We start from the raw sequence: 5,619 nt of genomic DNA on the forward strand, positions 1-5,619 counted from the left end.
ACTACCATTGAGTCGGATCTGACTCATAGCGACTCTTCCTTGGGTTTCTGAGGCACTATCGCTACAGAAGTAGATTGCCCAACCTTCCTTCTGAGGAGTGGCTGATGGGTTTGGGCCGCCAGACTTCTGGTTAGCAGTCAAATGCTTTAAGCACTATACCAGCAGAGCTATTATTTCCTTTCCCTTTTTTATACAGATTTGAATAACTTGGATCCCAAGATATTTGCTTTCATGTCAGGGAAGTTTGGGTGATTGCCTAGTCAGACCTATAGGGCTAAGTCTTACATTCGCTTCTCAGCAACTTTAATGAGGTTATCACTATATATCACTGCCTCCCTGCTCTCTCTGTCAACAGTATAAAACTAGTAACACAAACATTACCTAGAAACAGAATAGCCCCTAAGTGTAGCATATTTAAGACAGCTGGTCAAGAGCCCAAGGAGCTCTAGTGGCACAGTGTTTAAGGCATTTGGCTGCTAACCAAAATGTCAGTGGTTTGAATTCACCAGCTGCTCTGTGGAAGAAAGGTGGAACAATATACTTCTGCAAAGATTTACAGCCTTAGAAGCCCAGTGGTGGTTGCTCTGAATCAAAATTGACTCAATGGCAATGAATTTTCTTTTTTTGTTTGTTTATTTTGAGTCAAAAGCCAGTCCCCTGGAAGAGACTAGAAAATTGTTAATCCCTCTCATCTTTTTCCCATGTGGGGAAATTGAAGACTTAGCAGTAAAGTAACTTGTCTTAGGCATGAGCTCAATTTCCCTGTCATCTACTATCCTCTTTCTTCTTAAGGTTCATGCTGTCCTGCTCCCATTCCTGTTGATCTTGCCTATTTATCTTAGATCTGACAAGAATCTGTATGTATATACTAAGTTAAATGAGAATGTCTGGTATCTTAAAAGTCAGTTTCAGGTAGTTCCATTTAAAATTAAAATTTCAAAATAAGAACTAAATTGAATAAGCATTTTAAAGAATGACAGCAATATGTATATGTAGGGGTACTTCTGGCAAAATGGCAGAGTAGACAAAAAAGTTATAAAGATCCTCTGCAATGAAGAAATGAGAAACCAATTGGAAGAGATACAACAGATAACCCTGGAATCCTGAGTTTTGAAGAGAAAGATAAAGAAAAGTATTAAATACCAACTAGCTGAGGCGATCTGGTGGCATAGTGCCTAAGGCATTTGATTGTTAATCAGAAGGCTGACAGTTCAAACTCACCAGCCACTCTTCAGAAGGAAGATTGGGCAATCTAGTTCTGTAGAGAAACACATAGAGGGGTTGTTATGAGTTGGACCCAACTCAACAGCAGTGAGTTTGGTTTGGGTTTGGTTTAGAAGAAGCTGAATGAAAATAGTGAATAAGGAGACAAACAGAGTTGCACAATGTTGGCTCTCTTAACAGGATAGCCAATTTTAATATACACACCTCACATTCTGATCCAGGCAGCAACCTAAGCTCTGCTCGACAAAGCACAAGCAATAGCACTGGAGGCTGACAACTAGAAAGCAACAAATCCCACACAACTCAACCATACTTGCACCTCCTGCAGCCACACTCACTGGCAGAGAGCCACCAATTCCTTTCATTCATCCAAATGATGAATGATAGGCAGTGGCCAATACCAGCCCAACTAACCCTCAACTACTCTACACAAACAGCTAAAAATACATCTGTGGCCACAGTCTCATTCTCTGCTATACCCATCAGAAGACAAGTGGTGAGTACCTAAGTGCCACCTACTAGAAAACAGAGCAGCACAGTAGCTCTGCTCACTCAGGTATATCAAAACAAAAGAAAGGAAGAAAGAAAGAAAAAAATCTTGAGAAAATCATACTCATGCATAATCACTAATTAAATACAAATACAACATCACAATGTCTCAGAGAAAACTAATTACCCCAGCCCACACCAAGAACAAAGATAAATTGCTACCAATAAGGGACAATGATGTTGCTATATGCCGTCGAGTCATATCCAACTCATACAACCTATGTACACCAGAACAAAACAGGATACAGATCCAGAAAACTTACCTGAGGAAGAGATGGCATAAGAACTGCCTGATTAGGAATACAAAAAATTATATTTAAGTACCTTCAACAGATTGAGAGACAGATCAAGGAAAACTATGACAATATTAAGGAAAACACAACAAAACTCTAGAACAGTTTAGGAAAACAATGCAAGAGCAAACTGATGAAATAAATGAAAATTACAGAACATCCAAAAACAATGGATAAGAATTCAGAAGGTTAAACTATTATTTCAGAAACAGATAACACATTGAGTGGGCAAACAGTGAAATATAATCAATGGTAGAAAGAATTAGTGAAATTGAAGACAATTCTCTCAATGTTACTTCGTTAAGGGATCATTAAAAAAAAAAAAAAAAAAAGGAATAACTTTCATGTAATGGGAAGTCCAGAACAGGAAGGGACAAATTAAATCACAGATAAAATTTTCAAAACTTTATTGGAAGAGATTTGCCATAATATGATGAAAGATTAGAAGATATCTATTCAAGACATTCTATGAAACCCAAACTGGAAAAAACTCCACCACAAAATCACTGAGACATCAATATCAAACTCACCAAAACCAAAGGAAAATATAGAATTCTGAAAGGAGCACATGAAAAATGAAAAGTTGGCTACAAGGGACAAACCATAAGAGTAAGCTTCCAGTTTTCACCAGAAATCATGAAGTCAAGAAGGCAATGGAACAATATATATAGAAACATGAAAAAAAAATTACCACCAAGAATTATATGTCCACTAAAATTGTCCCTCAAATATGATGATGAATTTAGGACATTTCCAGATAAACAAAAATCAAGGAAATTTGTTAAAATCAGACCAACCATACAAGTCATGCTAAAGAGAGTCCTTTGGACAGGGAACTAACAACAGCAGGCAAGAACTAGTGATTGACATACATGATGACATTACCCAGAAATCAACCCAGTTATAGTAGTATCCAAAGTAAAATTATCATAAAAAAATATATAAACAAGGAACCGGAAACATGGACTGGTAAATGAGAACAACTACAAACCAAAAAGGAGGAATAAATAGTGTAGGCACAGAACTTCTAAATAGAGAGGAATTCAAGACAATTCCAAGATAGAAAAAACTGTTCTAAACTTGGGAAGAAAATAATAAATCCCCTGGAAACCTCAAAGATACATTAAAAAGCTTTTAATCAAAGGAAAGATAGGAGAGGCGCAAATATTTAGGAAATACTAAAACAATACTAACAAAGGACATAATAACATGATTCATAAACAAAATGAGCTCAACATAGAAAATTATATGGAACAAAGAAATCAGCAACAGCACACACACACACACACACACACATACACAATAGGAGAGTGACAGCAATAAATTCAAACTTGTCCATAATTACGCTGAATGTAAATGGATTAAATGCACCACTAAAGAGATGGAGAGTTGCAGACTGGATAATAAAATATGACCCATCAGTATGCTGTCTGCAAGAGACTCACCTTAGACATAAAGACAAAAATAGTCTAAAAATCAAAAGTTGGAGAAAGATATGTCAAGCAAATGGCAATCAACAAACAGCAGGAGTGGAATTATTAATTTCTGATAAAATAGACATTAATATAAAAACCACCATAAAAGATAAGGAAAGATGTTATATAATAAGGATCTATTGAATAAGAGGACATAACCATAATAAATACCTATGCACCCAATGAAAAAGCCCCAAAATACATAAACCAGACTTTAACAGAATTGATGAAAACAAATAGATGACTTCTAAGTAATCGTAGGACAATTTAATACACTACCTTCAATGAAAGATAGAATAACTGGAAAGAAACCCAACAAATACACAAAAGAAATAAACATTATAATCAACCGACTGGACTTTATAGACATCTACACAGCATTTCACTCAACAACAGCATAATATGCTGTGCACATAGCATTCTCTAGGATAAAACTTATGTTAGGCAACAAACCAAGCCTGAAAAAATTCAAAAACATTAAAATAGTACAAATCATTTTCTCACACAACAATGATATAAAATTAAAATGAAAGATAGGAATATCAATGCAAAAAAGAGTAAATACATGGAGAGTTAATAACCTTTAAAACTACTGGATAATAAAAGAAATAAAAAGAAAATTTAAAAAAGTACTTGACTCAAATGATAATGAAAACTCATCATACCAAAATCTTTGGGACGCAGAAAAGACAATGATCATGATCAGAGGGCAATTTGGAGCAATACATGAACACACACACACACACACACACACACACACACACAAAGAGACAAAATCAATATCTTAACCCAACTTCTCCAAGAATAAGATAAAAAGCAGAAAATAGCACTTACAGTCACCAGAAGAAAGAAATAATAAAGATTTAAGCAGAAATAAATGAAACAGAAAATAGAAACACAATAGAAAATACTGTCAAGAATAGAAGTTTGTTCTTTGAAAAGATTAATAAAATCAACAAACCACTCTCAAACTTAACAAAGAAAAACAAGCAGAAGATGCAAATAACACTAATAAGAAATGAAATGGGCAATGTCACAACATAACCAAACAAAATAAAAGGGATAATATCAGGATAGTATGAAGAACTATAATCCAACAAATTTGAAAATCTGGAAGAAATGGACAGATTTCTAGAAACACATTACCTAAAATAACACAGACTGAGGCAAAAAAAATTTAAACAGATCTATAACAAAAGAAGAAATTGAACAGGTCATACAAAACTACCAACAAAATAAAGTCCTGGCCCAGGTGGTTTAGCTGAAGAATTCTACCAAATGTTTCAGAGGTGAGCTGATTTTGGTATGATGATTCACAAACCTGATTTCAAAAGCAGGCAAAGAGATAACTAAAAGGAAAAAAATTGCAGACAAATATCCCTCATGATAGACAAATCTTCAACAAAATCCTAGTCAATAGACTCTAACACCGCACAGAACAATAATAATAATTCATTATTTTAAGTGGGATTCATACAGGTGTGCAAGGGTGGTTCGACACTAGAGAAACAATCAATGTAATCAATCACATAAGTAAAATAAAGGAAAAGTATCACATGATCTTATCAATCTATGCAGAAAGGCATTTGATAAAATCCAACACCCATTCTTGATTTAAAAAAAAAAAAAACTCAGATAAATGGGAATAGAAGGGAAATTCCTCAACATAATAAAGGTCATATATGGAAAACAAAAGCCAACATTAATGTAAATGGATAGAGACTGAAAGCATGGTCCCTGTGAACAGGGATTAGACTAGGGTGTGCTCTGTCACCTCTTGTATTCAACACAAGATGGAAGTCTTACCTAGAGCAATAAAGCAATAAAGGGAAATAACAGATATCCAAATGTGTAAAGAAGTAAAAGTATCCTTATTTGAAGAAAATATGATCCCATACATAGAAAACCTAAGAGACTCAGCAAAAATAAACTACCATTCTCCGGCAAGATGGCGGACTAGGCAGAAAGACTGCACAGACTCTCTTCAACAAAGAAAAGGAAAACCAATTAACACAGACACAGAAGATAATCTTGGACCCCTGAGCCTTGAAGAGAAGGATATTGAAGTGGACTAAACC

Source organism: Orycteropus afer, unplaced genomic scaffold (genome assembly GCF_000298275.1).
Source record: "Orycteropus afer afer isolate SDZICR_OR568_19922 unplaced genomic scaffold, OryAfe1.0 scaffold00762, whole genome shotgun sequence".
Taxonomy (NCBI): domain Eukaryota; kingdom Metazoa; phylum Chordata; class Mammalia; order Tubulidentata; family Orycteropodidae; genus Orycteropus; species Orycteropus afer.